General features: G+C 36.3%; 1 long non-coding RNA gene across 3 annotated transcripts in view; it reads left to right on the top strand.

Moving 5' to 3' along the window:
• The window catches only part of LOC143684320 (uncharacterized), a 135,283-nt gene that overhangs the window by 50,148 nt on the left and 64,281 nt on the right, over positions 1-20,854 (top strand). For 2 of the 3 annotated variants that reach the window (XR_013175984.1, XR_013175985.1), the window contains 2 exons: positions 14,325-14,360; positions 17,414-17,453. The exons of the other annotated variant lie outside the window; for it this stretch is intronic. This is a non-coding gene — a long non-coding RNA (uncharacterized LOC143684320). The remainder of the gene's footprint in view (positions 1-14,324; positions 14,361-17,413; positions 17,454-20,854) is intronic. 3 annotated transcript variants of the gene reach the window in all.

The raw sequence follows: 20,854 nt of genomic DNA on the forward strand, positions 1-20,854 counted from the left end.
TATTTCCATGGCAGTGTCTGTGTTCTCTTTCTTTCCAGGACCCAAGTGACATAATAGGCAGGTAAGTGCTCCTTGCTTGTATTTTTTAACCCAGTTATGGGACCTCTTTGTTTTTTCTTTCTCTCATCTTCATTTATTGAAACTTGACAAAAACTGGGAAGGGAATTATTTAGAGGGAGAGAGATCTTCTAGTAGAGTAAATTGAAAGGTATTCCATAGAATGGAGGAGAGAATTCTAGAAAAATTGTCATGGAACTTACGTTAGGATGGTACTGGGCTGAGAGAAATAAAATGAGAGGAATTGTGGGAGAATATGAGAGAAAATTTACAATCCAAGTTTGTTTTTTAACCATTTTCTTTTCATCCTTTCTATTCTTATATGCTTTCCAGCTGCTACACCAGAGCACAGTCCCCCTGATGCCCACATAATCTCTAGAGCACATTTCTTTATCAGATTGTCCTCCATGCTCAGTAATGATGGTTTTCTGTTCACTGACCTTCTTATGAAGAGAGCATTTACAGGGATCATAGGGATAATGATTTCTCTGGTAATAGGTCTAAGGAAATATGTGTTAAACACCCAATATTGACAGTTTGCAAAGTCACACCCACACAATACACAGAAACACTGAATAGAGAATAAAAGGCCAACATTTTGGTAGTATCCAGTACATCTGCAAAACATCCGGGACTATGAGCATTTACTGTAGCCAAAACACTGGGTAAAAAGGAGGGCAATGAGAGAGGCTGCAAATCCTGAAGAGTAGAAACCCTGGATGAGGAGACAGAACAGACATATTAGAGATGAGTAGTTATGCAAGAAATGAGGGTAATATAGAATGAATAATATTTCTAGCCTTAAAAAGACCATTTTGTCTGCTATTATTAAAGTTATTCCAGCTTTCTTTTCGTTAATATTTTCATGGTATTTAATTTTTACATCCTTTAACACTCAACCTTTCTATCATTATTTTAAGCAACATGTGTCTCTTATAAGAAACATAATATATTTTGTAAAAATAAATCCAAACTATTTAATTTAGATTATTAAACTAAATATATAGTAAAATAAATCTATATAAATATTAGAATATTTAGAATTTCTATTTCCTGGAAAATCACCATTTCATTCATATTTCCAAAATTGTTTGCATAGTTGGTCAAAATAGTATCCTTAATAAATTCATTGATTTTTAAATATTTGAATATTTTACATATTTTGTGTATTTTTACTTTCGTCTTCCCTACCTGACTGTCCCTTTTATTTCTAATCAGGTTAGTTAATAGTTTGCTTTTGTCTGTGAACACTGTTTTTGCTGTATATCATGATTTCTCTTACATAATGTTTTTATTATTTTTTACTAGTTTTTTTAAATTTTGAATTTAATTTGATATTTACCATTAGATTTGTTTAAGATACAGGCTGTCAGTGGTGCTTTTTTCTTTTTTTTCCTAATATATTTATATTGTAGTTTTTAAAAATCTTTTGATCAGAGAATGTTTTATATGTCTACTTTTTGGAGTTCATTGAAGCTTTCCATGGACTTTAAATGTTGCAAGTTTCCATGATAGTTCCATGAACATTTGAAAAGAAGGTTTGTTCTCTGTTTTCTTGAAATAAGGATATATCTCTATGAGGTTTTCCTTATTAATTTTATTATTTAGATATTTTGTATTAATACTTTGTTTTTTAACTTTTTTATTGCAAAACATAAATATATACAAAGCAAAGAAAGAAAAAAGCAATAATTTTCAAAGCACTTTTCAACAGCAGTTATAGGAGAGATCCCAGAGTTTGTCATGGGCTACCATCCCATCATCTCAGATTTTTCCTTCTAGATGCTCCAGAATATAGGAGGCTAGAAGAAATATATATATACATATATATATATTTATCATCATGATATATTTTTCTTTTTTGTGAAAAATAACATATATGCAAAGAAGCAATACATTTCAAAGCCCAGCACAACAATTAATTGTAGAACAGATTTCAGAGTTTGGTATGAATTCCACAATTTTAGGTTTTTATTTCTAAAACCTAAGCTGATCTAGGAGAATGGAGATGATAAAAAATACCAGTATAATGATTCAGCAATTTGTTAAACCCTACCTTCTCTATATAACTCCACCATCACCTTTGATCTTTCTCCCACTCTTTAGGGTTATTTGGGCTATGGCAAATTTTTTCATGTTAGAAGGGGCTGTTGATAATAAGGGGTGGGGGATGAAACTAGCAGATGTTCTGGAGAGGCTGGCCCCTCTTGGTTTCAAGACTCATCTTGTCCAGGGACCCATCTGGAGGTTGTAGGTTTCTGGAAAGTTACCCTAACACATGGAACCTTTGTAGAATCTTATATATTGCCCTAGGCATTCTTTAGGATTGCCTGGAATAGTTTTGATTAGGGTTTGGCAAGTTATGATGGATAGCAATGTCTAACTGAAGCTTGCATAAGAGTGACCTCCAGAGTAGCCTCCTGACCCTATTTGAACTCTCTCAGCCACTGATCCCTTATTTGTTACACTTCTTTTCCTTCTAATGCTTATTATTATTATTATTATTTTACTTCTTACTACCTCATAGACTGAGGGTAATTAAAAATCTACCAGCAAGGAGATTGCTTGCTCTTCCTTCTTTTCCTATAATTTTTGCTTTTTATATTTTGATGCCCACCCTCCACATGGCCTTTAAGGAGAGTTATTTCTTAATTGTGAATTATAATTTTTTTACTAATATAAAATGTCATACATTTTCTTATTTAATTATTTTTGCCTTGAATTCAATCCTGAATGATAGTAAGATGAAATTTCATTTTGTATTTTGCTTATATATCCCTGCACAGCTTTTTACTTGTGCCTTTACTGAAAAACATATACTGTATTTCACCAATTCTAAGTGCTGCTGTTTTAGTTTGTTAATACTGCCAAAAATGAAACATACCATCAATGGGTTGGCTTTATAAAGGGAATTTTTAAGTTACAAGTTTACAGTTCTATGGCCATAAAAGTGTCCAAACTAAGGCATCCAGAGAAAGATACTTTGACTAAAGAAAGGGCTGATGATGTTTGAGGTTTTTCTGTCAGCTGGGAAGGCACATGGCAAAATCTCCTAGCTTTCTCTCTGGGTTTCTCAATTCAAATGGCTTCTCTGGGGGCATTTTCTTCATCTCCAAACATCTCTGTGTCAGTTGTAAAGCTCTTTTTCAAAATGGTTCCATCTTAAAGGACTCCAGTAAGCAACCCACCTTGAATGGGTGGTGACATATCTCCATGGAAACCACCTAATCAGAAGGTCTTACCCATAGTTGGGTGAGTCTCATCTCCATAGAAACAACTTAATCAAAAAGATCCAACAATATTGAATCAGAAGTAAAGAACATAGCTTTTCTGGGATACACAACAGTTTGAAACCATCACAACTGTCCTCTACATTTCCATGATACTTATGAAGCCTCCTCTGGCTCACTACTTAGGACTCTCCTTTTGGCTACTGACATCTGTTGGAGTTTCTCTGCTCTTCCAAATGGGTTCCTTTAATAATGACTGACCTTAGATCCTTCTTTGGCTCCACATTTGCCTTAGTGGCTACATATATCATGCCCCATTCTCAAGAAATTCAGTTTTTCTCCCATTGTAGATGCTGTACCCACCCTGCTGTCAGTACAGTGCCTTTAGACTTAATGTGGGCATCAAGCATCAGTCCCTGTGTGTTCTCTACCTCTTCCCATCACCAGCTCCAGCAACAAAAACTATTCCTCCTGTCAGGTCAGGTTCTACCTGTGGTTCTCTGAAGCTTCCTGATTTTTTTCTTCCCTATGGTGAGGGAAGGTAAGCCCCCCCTCCCCCCAGAAATCCTTATTACCAACTCCCTCTCATGAATACTTAGCCTTCTCTTATAGTCTAGATAGATTTTCTATCTCTCAGGTCTTAAAAAAAATAATTTGAAACCTTAATTCCAAACTTTTTTCTATAGGGTATACTTTTTCTGTTTCAATAATTATGTTTGGATACTCATGTTACTGTTTATGCTGCAGAAAATAATGACCATAACTATATTTTACTGGATTACTTATTTATTTCTCTTCTTCATGTACCTTATCTTTCCCTAAATTTAAAGTTTTATTTTAATTTTCACTATCTGGTGTAAAACTTCAAGTAATTTCTTCAGAAACCATAGTATTAGTAGCACATTTCTGAGACCTCCCAAGGCAGAAAATTCCTTCCTCTCCTTCACTTTCTTCCTTCTGTGTCCTATATAAATAATATATTGGTGGTAGAGAATACCTTTTCTTGCCTAGATATCTTATTCTTTGACTCTAATGTTAGAACTTACTGCTTGGAAATGCTATTTTCCCTCACTGCCCCCTATTGCCCATTGTTATTATATGTATGCATGTATATCTGATGATGGTGGGGAGTAAATTCTTTTCTTTCAGTAGTTCTCACCATGACACTTCTCTCTCTCTCTAGATATCTTGAGTAGGAGTTTTGGATTGAAAAACCTGTCAGTCCAGCAATCAAAAAATGGACAGAAAAATTTTCAGATAAACTTCTCTCTTTTGAGAAAGGACTCAGAGGATTCCATGGTAAAAGAATGGTTGAAGGGAGGCTTCTGAGCTTAGAAAATCTTGCTTTCTCTTTCTGTGAAGCATCCATGATGATTCTGCCCTTGGCTTCTCAGAGTTCCTGCAGAGTTCTGCAGATTACTAATAACCAAGCAGGGACATTGGAGAGGGCATATATATATAGAAGGTAAAACTAGGGAAACTTTTCATTTGACAGTCTAAGAATGCTACCTAGACAAAGGTAGAATTATAACCAGCAGGTCTCAGAATTAGTAGAAAGAAGTTTCATATCTAAAGGTGAAGTAAAAGAATATTGGGAGAGTGAATCTCAAAGAGGTACCTTTGAGGGTACAGAGTAATAGGATTTAGGGCTAGGAGTTTAGGATTTAGTTAAAGAACAAGAGAATATTTCCCAAGGAAATCTTTAATGGAGTGTTTGTTAGTTGTTGTCATGATTACTTGAGTGAAACACTTTAGACTGAATAACTGTGGGTGTCTCCTGCATTGATTTCTCTACTTCACTTTGGTTTTCAGGGGCTCAGTCATTGTTTAAAGTTGTATTACCCAACAGTGAGAGCATTTGACTTAGAAAGTTGTGGTGTTTAGTTGCATTATTGTCTTTTTCTTCTTTCAGGAAAATTGATGAGGGATCTGAAATTTAAGACAAGTGAGTACCTGGAGGGGATGATGTGGCAATTCTTGCCTCAAAGTACACTCTCTCCCCCCAAATTCCAGGTTACTTGTGAAGCTTTTTCACTTGTGGATCAGATCTAACCAGGATGGACTTTGTCATTGGCTAATCTGTCCAATTCTTTATCATGAGGCCTTAGATTCTAAAACTATGGAACCAGTTTTCCCTAACTGTAATTATCTCAGTCCCTCCCTTTTTTTTCCCTGACAAGTCTTATCACCCTACCTATGCCCTTGAATTTATCATCTATGTGTTTCTCCCTGTGTTCTCTCCATTATCTAGATATGGGAGTTAATAGTAATATGAGCACAAGGCCTCAGGAAATCTCTGTCTTTGTTCCCAAAGGGAGTCTTTCCCATAATTGTTAGAAGGTCCCCTAGAGCCTAGGAGATAAATCTCCTTTGATATGTTTTATGATGCCACACTTTTACCCCCTTGTTCCCACAGTGAGAATCACCTTCAACTCCCAGATAGCAAATGGCTACCTCTTAGTGTCTCTAATGGGGGGAGGATGATATTCACTGGCTTGTGGATGAACAAATACCAACATGGTCAGTGATTTGATCCTGAGCATGGCATGCTGGGCAGTAAGGGCTTCACCTGGGGCAAAGTGTATTGGGAAGTAAAAGTGGATAGAATATGGTGGTGAATAGAGGAAGAAGAAGCAATGAAATATAGGGGTGGATCCAGAGGTATGTTTTACAATAGCTGTCTTGGTGGGTTCATAGGCATCACTGATGGATATAGTTCTACTGGATATAGAAATGAGAATGAAGAGTTGGAGGAGGAATGGTCTCAGGAAAATGGAATATGGCCAAAATTCTGCCTTATAGGGGTGGCAAGAGAGTCAGTGTGAGAAGGGGATTTCTCAGTTTTACTCCTGAAGAAGGATTCTGGACTCTGCAGCTGTCTTCAGCTGGAGTCTATATATGTATTAGCCCTGAGCCTTTCCAGATCCTGGCCTGCTGTCCAAGGCAGATTGGAGTTGCTCTGGATTATGATGGGGTGAAGGTAACATTTACCAATGCTAGAACTCAAGAGTTTATCTATGAATTCTCATCTTCCTTCACTGGGAGAATTTTCCCTTTCCTTTGGCTTAATTGCATGACATCCAGACTTACACTGAGACCCTGAGAAAAGACCATATAGGTACAGCCCTAGGTTATTTTATTTATCCCTTTTTCAACTGCATTATTCTCAACTTTCTACATCAGACTCTGCTGCTGGGTTTCTGAATCCCCTTAGCTAACTGGAGCCATATGGTACAGTCAGGACAGTCTTGTCCTCACTGCTTCCTCTCTACAATGAAAATAGTACTTTATCTGCTTATCTACAGTAGAAGGTTTGAAAATATTAAAATGTGTGCTATTATTAATCTTTCTCTTCTGGTGCCTTTGACTTGATCCTTGTCTTCATCTGCCACTGAGACAAAGGTCTAAAATCTCAGTCACTATAGTAACTAACATCCATATTCACTTATAAAACACCTTACCTGTTATATAAGTTCTCTTACCATCCTTCTAACCTGCTGGGAAAATAGTAAGTATTTTGGTACAATTCATACCTGAGCAAGCATTTGATCTTTATACATTTCTAGATTTGAAATACTGGGATGATGATTGGCTTGAGATTTGAGATACCTGGGACAATGATTAGCTTATTTATTTCTGCTATGTTCTTATAATTGGTACAACATGAAGGAAGGGCTGAAACCATGTGAGGTTCAGAGATACATGCATTTTTGGAAATCACTAAGTCCTAAAGTAAGTCTCAGGTTTGCTGAGTTTTGAGATGGTTTAAATATCTATTTAGCTTGGGGTTGAGATAGTAGTTGTATTAGTCAGAGTTGTCCAGAGAAACAGAATAGTCATTAATATATGTTCTGTTTCTCTGGAAACAGAGAATATGAGATCTGAATATGAGATTTATTATAGGAATTCACTCATATGATTGGAATAGGCCACAAGCTGGAAACTGATAGAGGATTCTAATGTAGTCTGGCAAGTTCCAGTGTTGTGGAGCAGGCTGCAAGCTGGAAGCTCTGATAAAGGTGAAGTTGAATTCCCTAGGGAAAACTGACTGGTTTGAAGTAGAGAGGAAAAGTCTTTCTGATTTCTGAAATCCTCACTTCTGGTTTTTAAGACTTCCAACTTATTGGACAAGGAAACACCCACATTGCTGATAGCAATCACCTTTGTTGATTATAGATGGAATCAGCCATAGATGCAATAAGAATCAGTCTGTCATGCACTGAGGATAACAATAGCAACAACAAACCTCAAACTGAGCTTAACTCACTGGATGAACTCAAAACCTTCACTAAAGGCCTAGCAGAAGGAAGAATGTACCCATTTTTAGGTACTAAAAATTAATTACATCAGTTTTTATCATCCTTCACAAAGTCTAGCTTCAACAAAAAAATTGTGAGTGAGAACAAAAGCTCATTACCAAAAGGCTAAGCGATCAATAAAGCTGGAATCAGATATGACACAGATGTTGGAACTGACAGATTTAAAAATAATTATTAATATGGTGGTGCAAGGGTAGTTAAGTGATAGAATTATCACCTGTCATGTGTGAGACCTGGGTTTGATTCCTGGTCCATGCATTTCCCAAAACAAACAAAAACATGGAAACAAAAATTCAAGAAATGGTGCTGCAATAATGAATTACTCACAGGGAAAAATAATGAAATGTGACCCCTGCCATACAGCATACAAAAAAATTATTAATTGTTAAAGGTTCTAATAGAAAAGATGGATGCCATATAATATTATTAGTGTCTTGGAGTATGTCTATTTGGATCTATTCTCTTTGGGGTACCCTGCACTTCTCAGATCTGTAATTTTAAGTCTTTCATAAGAGTTGGGAAATTTTCAGTGATAATTTCCTCCATTAGTTTTTCTCCTCCTTTTCCCTTCTCTTCTCTTTCTGGGACACCCACAACATGTATATTCATGCGCTTCATATTGTCTTTCAATTCCCTGAGTCCCTGCTCATATTTTTCCATTTTTTTCCCTATAGTTTCTGTTTCTTATCAGATTTCAGATGTTCCATCCTCCAGTTCAGAAATCCTATGTTCTGTCTCTTGAAATCTACCATTGTAGGTTTCCGTTGTTTTTTCATCTCTTCTACTGTGTCTTTCATTCCCATAAGTTCTGTGATTTGTTTTTTCAGACTTTCAGTTTCTTCTTTTTGTTCTTTCCTTGCCTTCTTTATATCCTCCCTCAATTCATTGATTTGGTTTTTGATGAGGTTTTGCATGTCTGTTCGTACATTCTGAATGAATTGTTTCAGCTCCTGTATGTCATTTGAATTGTTGGTTTGTTCCTTTGACTGGGCCATATCTTCAGTTTTCCTAGTGTGATTTGTTATTTTTTGCTGGCATCTAGGCATTTAATTACCTTAATTAGTTTATTCTGGAGATTGCTTTCACTTCTTTTATCTAGGGTTTTCTTGCTGGATGAATTTGTTGTCTATCTGTTCTTTGACATTCTGTTCAGCTTTATCTGGACCTTTAGCTTAAGTTTTGTTTAACAGAGGAGAATTTTTCAGTTCTTGTTTTCTTGTTTCTTGCCCTGCTTGTATGGTGCCTTTCCCCCCACACACACTTAGGAGGGTCTACTTAGATATTATAGACCCCAGCCAGATTTTCCCAGACCAAACTGGCTTCCTATCAAGAGGAAAGAGTCACCTGCATCAGTTTTCCCTAAGGGTGAGACCCAGCAGGTTGAAAGACTTTCCTGTGAAGTCTCTGGACTCTGTTTTTCTTATCCTGCCCAGTCTGTGGTGCTCATCTGCCTGCAGGTCCCACTAGCGTAAGATGATGCGGTACCTTTAACTTTGACAGACTCTCCCTGCTGGGGGCGTGGTGGAGACAGAGGAGAGGTTGTAGGTTTTAATGGCTTCAAATTACCAAGCCCTGGTGTCTGAATTCCTTGATGGAGGGATTCCACCTGTGTGGGGCTTCACCCCTCCCCTGGGGAAGGCACAGGCTCCAGATAAGCCCCCCAAAGAGCTCACTTCTGCCTATGCCTGGGGCAGTTGCAGCCTGGAAAGTCCTGCCACTGTATCCAGAGACAGTCAAGGCTTTGTAGATACACAGCCACAAAAACCTCTGTTTCCTTCTTTTTTTCCCCCCCCTTTTTCTGTCAGTCCTGCCCCCTTAGCACTGGGGCAAAAATGAGCAACCTCCACTTTGATCGGGTTCACCTAAGCTGGGGACCTATTTTTAGTAGTTAGAATTTGTTAATTAGTTCCACAATTGGCGTTTGATTGTGCCCAGTCCCTGCTGCTGGTAAAGCCCTTTCCTTTCCCCTCTGGGAAGCGGCCTATGGGGGAGGGGTGCTGGCTGCTGCAGCTTTGGGAACTCATGGTTCTGGGGGGTGCTCACAGCAGGTTCAGCTGGTCCAGACTGGCATATGCTGTGTGTCTGGTCACTGACGTGGCCCCAGGATCTGTTCTGTACTGTTTCTGGTTATTTAGTAGTTGTTATGGAGGACAAACTAAAATGCGCACATTGTTAAGCTGCCATCTTGACCTGGAAGCGAGATACCATATAATATTAGATAGTTAACCTTAGCAGATGATCAAATGGAAATGTTAGAAATGAAAACAGTGAGAGATGAAGAATGTTGACAGTATATCATGGATTGAACACAGCTGAAGAAAAAGTAGTGAATTTGAAGATTAGTCAATGGAAATTACCCAAAATAAAATACAGAGAGAAAAAGTTGGGGGGAAAAAGCATGTAGTCACCGAAACAGTGCCAGAATGTTTGAAAGGGTTTGAACATTGGTCACAGCACAGCCAGTGAGAAATAGAACAGAAGCAGTGCTTTGCTGGTCATCCCATATCTTTTGCTATTCTAAGATTCCATAGGGGATTCTGATGATCATATTTTCCAAAGCTCAAGTCATGGATTCAGGCTGACAGTTGTTGAACTCAGGCTCCCCCTGGGGAAGAGGCAGGCCATACATAAGCATTTCTTGAGGCTGAAGCTAGGCTTCACAGGATTGCCCAAGACAATTCTGGAGAGTTTTCTGCCAAAGATTGGCTGCACCATCCAGCTTACTATTGACAAATGCCTGAACATACTTTAAGGCAAGGCCTATCCTCCCCTGGCCTCACCCAACTCAATCCCTATCCACTTCCCTGCCCATTCTCCATCACAAAGATTGGGTTTGGGAGGAGGTGTAACCTATGTCCACATGAGAAGAGTGGCCATGACCCCATCTTGAGATATTGGACTGGCAGTGTAGACACACTCCTACCAATCCTGCCCAGCCTCTCCCCTTCTCATACAGTTTCAAGTATCATGACTTACTTTAAAATGAACAGAATATGAGAAATGGAGTATCCCTTGCCCTTCACATCATGTATTTCCTATGGGGAGGGCAGTGTAAGCTACTTTCTCCCAGGGCTCCTGGAACCTTTAGTTTTCACTAGTACCTGCTCCTAGAGAACATGACAGGTTACTGCACACACACTGGAAAACTAAACTTGTGGGCTTAATCTCTGCAGAGGAAACCATGGACCTGGTCAGAAGCTATCCTTTCCACTCAGCCCCTGGGCTAATGCTCAGGCCACCCAGCAGGAGAAGTGAGGAAGCCACTTTCCAGCAGTGCTCAATATAGGACCCATTCCCAGGATCAGGGAGCCTGTCTGATTGTGAGTGGGGGGCTATGCTTCTCTGGCCCTGTGCTGGTTTGAAATGAAATATGCCCCCTAGAAAAGCCATGTTTTAATCAAAATATCATTTTGTAAAGGTAGAATAATCTCTATTCAATACTGTATGTTTGAAACTATAATCAGATCATCTCCCTGGATGATGTGATTTAGTCAAGAGTGGTTGTTAAACTGAATTAGGGGGTGCCATGTCTCCACCCACTTGGGTGGGTCTTGATTGGTTTATTGGAGTCCTATAAAAGAGGAAATATTTTGGAGAATGAGAGATTCAGAGAGAGCAGAGAATGCTGCAGCACCACGAAGCAGAGAGTCCACAAGCCAGCGACCTTTGGAGATGAAGAAGGAAAATGCCTCCCAGGGAGCTTCATGAAACAGGAAGCCAGGAGAGAAAGTAGCAGATGATGCCTTGCTTGCCATGTGCCCTTCCAGCTGAGAGAGAAACTGACTGTGTTTGCCATGTGCCTTTCCAGATGAAAAGAAACCCTGAACTTCATCGGCCTTCTTGAGCCAAAGTATCTTTCCCCGAATGCCTTAAATTGGACATTTCTATAGACTTGTTTTGATTAGGACATTTTCTCAGCCTTAGAACTTTAAACTAGTAACTCATTTAAATTCCCCTTTTTAAAAGCCATCCCATTTCTGGTATATTGCATTCCAGCAGCTAGCAAGCTAGAACAGGCCCCAAACTTGAGACTCCTAGTATGCTGTGTGTCATTGACTTTGAGGGCCCTTATATGCAGGTATCTACTGAACAACTATGCATTGTCCATGTGCAGGGATTGTACTGGCTCATGCAGGGTCCAGGATTTCATGTGTGGGTATGGGAACATTGCAAGTCTCTGTAGTCTTCTGGCTGCACAGACAGCCTCATCTCTGTTCATAGCCATTGATGCAAGCTTCTCTGGAATCACTTGCTGAAATCCAAAGGCAAAACCCAAGGATCCAAGACCATTTTGATCAAGAACACATTTTCCTTTTCTGTAAGAACTACTTTATTTTGATTTTTTAGATATTTTTATTGACAAATCTTCAAATAGTGTACAATGAATGGTTCACAGTATCATCACATAGTTGTGTATTCATCACCATCATTGTTAGAACATTTGCATCACTCCAGCAAAAATGAAATAAAAAGAAAAAACTCATATGTCTATACCTCTTACCCCTCCCTCTCATTGACCACGAGTATTTCAATCTACCCAATTTATTTTACCCCAAACCCACTATTTATTTATTTATTTTTATCTATATATTTTTTACTCATCTATTCATACCTTGTGTTTTAGTTTGTCAAAACTGCCAAAATGCAACACACCAGAGATGCATAGACTTTTTTTAAAATATAATTTTATTGAGATATATTCACATACCCTGTAATCATCTGAAGTGTACAGTCATTGGTTCAGTATCATCACACCATTGTGCATTCCCTACACTATGTAGGGAAGCACTGACTGCAAAAGGTGAAGAACTGAGATGCAGAGACCAGAGACCTTCCAGCTAGTACAAACAGCCTAATGCTCCCCTTTCCAATGGGAGGCCCGGAACCCTCAGGAATGCATGGACAGAAGACAGGAACAAGAAAATAAACCAAGCCCCATTCCTTGAATGCCCTAACCTCATGTCCATCACCCCTGCCCTGCAGCCTGCCACTCTTCCCACATCCCATGCTTATGTCTCACAGTGCCAGGGCCAGCTATGTTCTTCTGTGATGCCAAGGTCAGCTGTATTTCATGCTTCCAGTGCTAGGTTTATATTCCTGGAAATTATGTCTATGTTTGTCCTGGAAAGTTAAGAGTTTGGCTTAGAGAGAGACCACATTTGAGCAACAGAAGAGATCTTCCAGAGATGGCTCTTAGGCACTAATTCTAAGTATGTTTAGTTTACTATTATAGAAATAAGATTTATAAGGGCAAGCCTTAAAATTGAGGCCTTGGATTACTGGGGAATTCCTAATAGTTTTATCTTTCCCAGTTTCTTAAGTGATTTTGCAGACACTTTTTCATTTTTTGCCCCAAACCCTCTGAAATGTTGAGTATAAAACATTAACTTGTAAGATTTTGTTCTTTATTCCAGGTTTTATATTAAATAAAGTTGAATTAGATTGTTTAATTTACTTGATAGATTAAATTAGATAGTGCAAATTTTGGACAAAAGAAGCATTTTTCTTTTATTTCAAATAAAAGTTAAGGCTTTAAAGTACAGACAATATTATTTTTTTAATCATGTATATTGATTTATCTTGGTTTAAACTATATTAGTTTTATTACATCTTTAATTGGAGTTTGATCTTTTTTAGTTTTTTAATTGTTACTGTGTAGACCCATGCTAACTTTCAGAGCTGGAGAACTAAATTTGAGTTTTAGTTGTTACATATATACTCTTAAAGTTTTAGGGAATTATTGGGTTATATAAACAGTAAAGTACCTCAGAATTCAGTGATAATAGTGAATGCTTACAATCTGAGTTAGAATTTCCAAAAGTATCTTCAAATGAAGCTTTTTTAGAAATTGAAAACATTAAATAGTTGATTCACATTGAGAAATCATAGCAGAGGTTTTGTTCTACTATCTTTTTACACATTTTCTGGAGTTATGTTATTTAACAGATAAAATATAATAAATATACTTGATTAACTTTTTTTTTAATTGAGCACATATTTTTAGAGAAGTGTTAGAGCAAAGCAGCACAACTGACAATTTGGTTGTTTTTATGATCTGTATCCTTTTTAAAATAATTAAAACCATGATTAATAACATCATATCATTAGTATTAAGATATAACATTGATGAGAATATTGTCAAAATTTTAGGAATTTATACAATGTTCAAATATATGAATATTTTATTTAATTAACAAGATAGAAAATTCTTTTTACCCATTGTAATATGTTTTGAATATTTCCTAACAGTGAGAATATCTTTCTTCTGAAATAAAGAATAATTTTTTTAACCATTATAATATGTTTCAACTACTTCCTAACAGTGAGAAGACTTGTCTTTTGAAATAAAGGATAATGCCAGCATAAACATTAATAAGGATATTATTTTGATTAATATATTTTAGCCACTCTATTTGGATGATTAAGAAAAATTACTTTTCAAAATTCTTTATATTAAGAGCACACTAACAATTCATGTTAGTAGAATACAGACAAAAACTTAACTTTAGTTTTGTATGAATACTCAGCTTAACACAAAAACTTTCCTTTTTTTGTAACATATGATTAACAGACCTATTAAATTTTGCTTAGTACTGATTATGACGGACAAAATTCACTTTCATAAACTTTATAACTTTTTACAATTATTTTATGACAGACAGGATTCATTTTTAAATTGTATTTATTTATTTGTTTGTTTGTTTGTTTGCATGAGCAGGCACCAGGAATTGAATCTGGGTCTCAGGCATGGCAGGTGAGAATTCGTTTTTCAATTTGTTTTCAATTTCTAAAAAAGCTGTTATTCTGCCTGCTGAGCCACTGTGGCCTGCCTCAGACAGAATTCATTTTTATAAACTTTTAAAATAACTTTATACAATCATTTAGAACTTATAATAAAAAATGACTATAAAAAATAAAATTTATCTCCTCCAACTCTCTATTACTTTCTCCATTTAGGGCTTGTAGTCCACAATGATTATAACAAACAAAATCCATTTCTTTAAACTTTTTATTACCTTATGTTTTTAATTTCACCTAAAGTTTTTATTTAAACTGCATATAATCAGGAATAAATTTGATAATACATTTATAAAGCTTTTGAAACTATATATTTTCTTTTAATAATAGTATTTATTGGGGGAAGAAGAGCCAGAGATCTATAAAATAATGGAGGAAGGGAAGAAATTTATGTTTGGGTTTAAAACATGACCAGGCATTTATATACTTAATACTTAGAACATGTAAATGATTATTTTATAATATATTTAAATTTTTTTCAGTTTAATTTAGCAGAAAACTTAAATTTTTTCTTAACAATATTTTGAACTGCTAAATGATGTGAGGAATGTGTTAATTTACAGAATTAAGTTATGGTTTTTAAAAACTAGTTCAGAGTTTTATTTGTTTAAATGCTACTTTCTTATTTAAAAAGTTTTATGCTTTTTTTTTTTTTTTTTTTGCATGGGCAGGCACTGGGAATTGAAACGGGATCTCTGGCATGGCAGGCAAGAACTCTGCCTGCTGAGCCACTGTGGCCCGCCCTACACATGCTATCTTTATGAGGACTTTGTAGGTATTTTCTTTTTTTTTTTGCTTTTTAATTTTTTTCAGCATTTTTATTTCTTCGTTACCACTCTTTTATGTAAATCTTTAATAGACTATAAACCCTTAGAAGCTAAGATTTATGTCTTTTTATTCATGACAGACTGGCATTAATAAAGTTATTATAACTCCAAATTTTGACACATATTGAGATAGCAAGTGGCTAAGTAAGAAAAGTTAGATTTTTTTTACTAATTTTTAAATTTAAAAAATGACAAGAAAGAAACACAAACATTCTTAACATATGATCCTTCCATTCCACATATATAATCAGTAATTCACAATATCATCACATAGTTGCATATTCATCATCATGATCATTTCTTAGAACATTTGCATCAATTCAGAAAAAGAAATAAAAAACAACAGAAAAAAAATAAAATGAAAACAGAAAAAAAATTATACATACCATACCCCTTACCCCTCCCTTTCATTGATCACTAGCATTTCAAACTAAATTTATTTTAACATTTGTTCCCCCTATTATTTTTTTTTATTCCATATGTTCTACTCATCTGTTGACAAGAAAGATAAAAGAAGCATCAGACACAAGGTTTTCACATTCATACGGTCACATTGTGAAAGCTTTATCATTATACAATCATCTTCAAGAAACATGGCTACTGGAACACAGCTCTACATTTTCAGGCAGTTCCCTCCAGCCTCTCCATTATATCTTGAATAACAAGGTGATATCTACTACTGGACTCTCTCAGCCATTGACACTTTGTCTCATTTCACTCTTCCCCCTTTTGGTTGAGAAGGTTTTCTCAATCTCTTGATGCTGAGTCTCAGCTCATTCTAGAATTTCTGTCCCACATTGCCAGGAAGGTCCACACCCCTGGGAGTCATGTCCCATGTAGACAGGGGGAGGGTGGTGAGTTTGCTTGTTGTGTTGGCTGGAGAAAAAGGCCACATCTGAGCAACAAAAGAGGCCCTCTTGGGGGTATCTCTTAGGCCTAATTTTAACTAGGCTTGACCTATCCTTTGTGGGGTTAAGTTTTATATGAACAAACCCCAAGACTGAGGCCTCACCCTATAGTTTTAGTTGTCCACACTGCTTGTGAGAGTATCAAGAATTCAACTTGGGGAGGTTGAATTTTCCCCCATTCTCACCATTCCTGCAAGGTGACTTTGCAAATACTTTTCCACTCACTGAGCAAATCACTCTGGACAAACCAACAAAATCTCATGTCCTACCCAAGGTTCCATGTACTTATGGTGTTCAACCAAGCTATCTACATAAGTTATATTAGGAAATGCACTAGTCAAAATATAAGTTTTGTACCAAATAAACATTTTTTGCTTTAATCTCACACATAAATTGAAATTTTAAAATATTAATTACCATATATTTTCAGCACACTGCAGTAATGACATTCCTTTGTTCTTCCTCATGCAAAAACATTTTTTAAATTTGTACATTTAGTCACTATCATTATACACTCTAGGCATTCCTAGATTATACCATCTCAATCTTTATTGTCTATCTTTCTGATTTCATTTGTGCCCCCATACCTCCTCCCTCTATCATTCTCACATTCAGCTTCATTCAGTGATTTAGCATAATTGTATTACAGTTAGGTAGTATTGTGCTGTCCATTTCTGGGCTTTTATATTCAGTCCTGTTGCACAATCTGTATCCCTTCAGCTCCAATTACCCAATATCTTACTCTATTTCTATCTCCTGATGTTCTCTGTTACCAACAAAATATTCCAAGTTTATTCACTAATGTCAGTTCATATCAATGAGACCATACAGTATTTGCCCTTTTGTTTCTGGTTAATCTCACTCAGCATAATGTCCTGAAGGCCTATCCATGTTGTTACATACTTCATAAAAGTTAGATTTTTTAAAATTTTAGGTAAATAAAGTTATAAAAAATCATTTTATATTTTCATTAAACTTAATTGATTTTTAATTGCATTTGTTTAATTGAAAGATTCATTATTTAATTTCTTCTATGTTTTTATAATATTTTAAAATTATAAAGAACTTTAAAAGTATATCAAGGGTTCATTTTCCAGTGCCTGCCCATGCAAAAAAAAAAAAGTATATTGACTACTAAGTTCTGGAAACTATGCTGAGCTCATTGAATTTGTTGTAAGTTTTTTTTTTAATTATAACTAACCATCAATGAATTGAAAGTAATAACTAGTTTTATTTATTTATTTATTTATTTATTTTTATTTGCATGTGGGCAGGAGGCACCAGGAATTGAACTTCAGACCTCCAATATGGCAGGTGAGAGCTCTGCCTGCTGAGCCACGGCAGCCTGTTGTAAGTTTAAACGTGGGAAAACTTTTTAATTGGTTGCACAGATAGAAAGATATTAGGCTCTTTTAGAGAGAATTAGAATTTTCTTATTAATTTTGGCTGTTACTAACCAGAAGCATGAGACTATATATTGAAAAATGTATATAGACATAAATAGGAAATTTATTATTTGAAAAGAAAAACAAAAACACAAACATTTTTGAGATGGCTAAATAAAGAATTGAATATTGCATTTCATCCCATCTTCATTTTTTGTGAGAATAGTATGAAATAACTCACTCAATTTTTCACTTGTAGTAGTATTTTTATTTTAAATTATAGTGAGGTTAGATTATGTTTTAGAACTAAAACCTTTTTATAGGCTTATAACTAAAATGCTTTCAATACAGCCTAAAGGTTCCCTTTTGAAAAGAATTTTTATAATTAGCAACCAGTTATGAACCTTTGACTAATATAAATGTAGGAACATACCAATTAATAATTAAACTGAACACATTAGCTAATTAATAGGTGTTAAATATTTAACATACTGAATATAATAGTTAACAATTAAACAGACATGAAACACTTATGATACCACTTTAGAAGTGATTAAAAGGATAGGGGGGGGACTTCTGGAGAAGATGGCGGCTTAGTAAGACGCGCGGGTCTTAGTTCCTCCTCCAGAAAAGCAACTAAAGAAACAGAAACAATACAAAACAGCTCCCGGAGTCACGACAGAGACCAAAAAAGACAGCGTACCCCATTCTGGAACGGCTGAACGGGTAGGGAGAATCCACTGCTGTGAGATACCCGAGGGGTGCACATTTTCCCGGCTGGGGTGGCTGGCGTCTGGGGTCCCCTCCACGCACGTGGCTCCCTGGTCTGACTGGGAACATTGGATAGCGGGGCCCTCCCGTCACGCTTGGCGTCTCGGGCCAGCTGGGCAATTTGGACCGGCACTCCCCCAAGCCACGGCTAGCGACCCCCGCCTCCACGCGCGGTTTCCCGGGCCGACTGCCCCGCAGACAAACGACCGCCACGAGCGCCACCTACTGGGCAGGAAAAGAAAAACAGAGCCCAGAGATTCCACAGAAAAACCTTTCAACCAGCTGGGTCCCACACCCAGGGAGATCTGATCAAATGCCCAGACACCAGCAGAAAATAATGGATGACGCTCGGAAAATTGAAGATATGGCCCAATCAAAGGAACAAACCAATAGTTCAAATGAGATACAGGAGCTGAGACAACTAATGCTGAATATACGAACAGAAATGGAAAAACTCTTCAAAAACCAAATCAATAAATTGAGGGAGGACATGAAGAAGATATGGGCTGAACAAAAAGAAGAAATAGAAAATCTGAAAAAACAAATCACAGAACTTGTGGGAGTGAAGGACAAAGAAGAAAAAATGGAAAAAACAGTGGATACCTACAATGGTAGATCTAAAGAGACAGAAGCTAGAATTAGTGAACTGGAGGATGGAACAACTGAATTCCAAAAAGAAACAGAAACTATAGGGAAAAGAATGGAAAAACTTGAGCAGGGAATCAGGGAACTGAATGACAATATGAAGCGCACAAATATACGTGTTGTGGGTGTCCCAGAAGGAGAAGAGAAGGGAAAAGGAGGAGAAAAACTAATGGAAGAAATTATCACTGAAAATTTCCCAACTCTTATGAAAGACCTAAATATACAGATCCAAGAAGTGCAGCGCACCCCAAAGAGAATAGACCCAAATAGGCGTTCTCCAAGACATTTACTAGTTAGAATGTCAGAGGTCAAAGAGAAAGAGAGGATCTTGAAAGCAGCAAGAGAAAAACAATCTGTCACATACAAGGGAAACCCAATAAGACTATGTGTAGATTTCTCAGCAGAAACCATGGAAGCTAGAAGACAGTGGGATGATATATTTAAATCACTAAAAGAGAAAAACTGCCAACCAAGACTCCTATATCCAGCAAAATTGTCCTTCAAAAATGAAGGAGAAATTAAAACATTTATAGACAAAAAGTCACTGAGAGAATTTGTGACCAAGAGACCAGCTCTGCAAGAAATACTAAAGGGAGCACTAGAGTCAGATACGAAAAGACAGAAGAGAGAGGTATGGAGTAAAGTGTAGAAAGAAGGAAAATCAGATATGATATATATAATACAAAAGCCAAAATGGTAGAGGAAAATATTATCCAAACAGTAATAACACTAAAAGTTAATGGACTGAATTTCCCAATCAAAAGACATAGAATGGCAGAATGGATTCAGCTTTAAGACAAGATAAACTTATGAACCATGTAATAACATGGATGGACCTAGAGAATATTATGCTGAGTGAATCCAGCCAAAAACTAAAGGACAAATACTGTATGGTCCCACTGATGTGAACGGACATTCGAGAATAAACTTGAAATATGTCATTGGTAACAGAGTTCAGCAGGAGTTAGAAACAGGGTAAGACAATGGGTAATTGAAGCTGAAGGGATACAGACTGTGCAACAGGACTAGATACAAAAACTCAAAAATGGACAGCACAATAATACCTAATTGTAAAGTAATCATGTTAAAACACTGAATGAAGCTGCATCTGAGCTATAGGTTTTTGTTTTGTTTTGTTTTGTTTTGTTTTGATTTTACTATTATTACTTTTATTTTTTTCTCTATATTAACATTCTATATCTTTTTCGGTTATGTTGCTAGTTCTTCTAAACCAATGCAAATGTACTAAGAAATGATGATCATGCATCTATGTGATGATGTTAAGAATTAATGATTGCATGTGTAGAATGGTATGATCTCTAAATGTTGGGTTAATTTCTTTTTTTCCGTTAATTAAAAAAAAAAAAAAAAGAGAAGGGATAATTGGAGATGAAGGGATACAGACTGTACAACGGGACTGGATATAAAAACTCAGAAATGGACAGCACAATACTACCCAATTGTAATGCAATTATATTAAAACACTGAATGAAGCTGCATGTGAGGTATAGGTTTTTTGTTTTTGTTTTTTTTGTTTTTTTTTTCTTTCTATTATTGTTTTAATTCTTATTCTGTTGTCTTTTTATTTCTTTTTCTAAATTGATGCAAATGTACTAAGAAATGATGAATATGCAACTATGTGATGTTATTAAGAATTACTGATTGTACATGTAGATTGGAATGATTTCTAATTGTTTTGTTAATTCTTTTTTTAATTAATAAAAAAAAAAGGATAGGGGGCTTAGAAGGTTTTTATGAAGGGAGCAAAGTGATAGAATAATAAATTTGCTATGTTTGAAAGGAGGAAATTTCAGACCATTTGTTAATCAAGAGTGACATGTTATGGGGCAACGTTTTTCTTATTTTTAAAGGGTATTGTGGTCAAGCTGAATTGCAGAGAAAAATAAGTTTTTC

This window comes from Tamandua tetradactyla, chromosome 5, assembly GCF_023851605.1.
Source record: "Tamandua tetradactyla isolate mTamTet1 chromosome 5, mTamTet1.pri, whole genome shotgun sequence".
NCBI classification, from domain to species: Eukaryota; Metazoa; Chordata; class Mammalia; order Pilosa; family Myrmecophagidae; genus Tamandua; species Tamandua tetradactyla.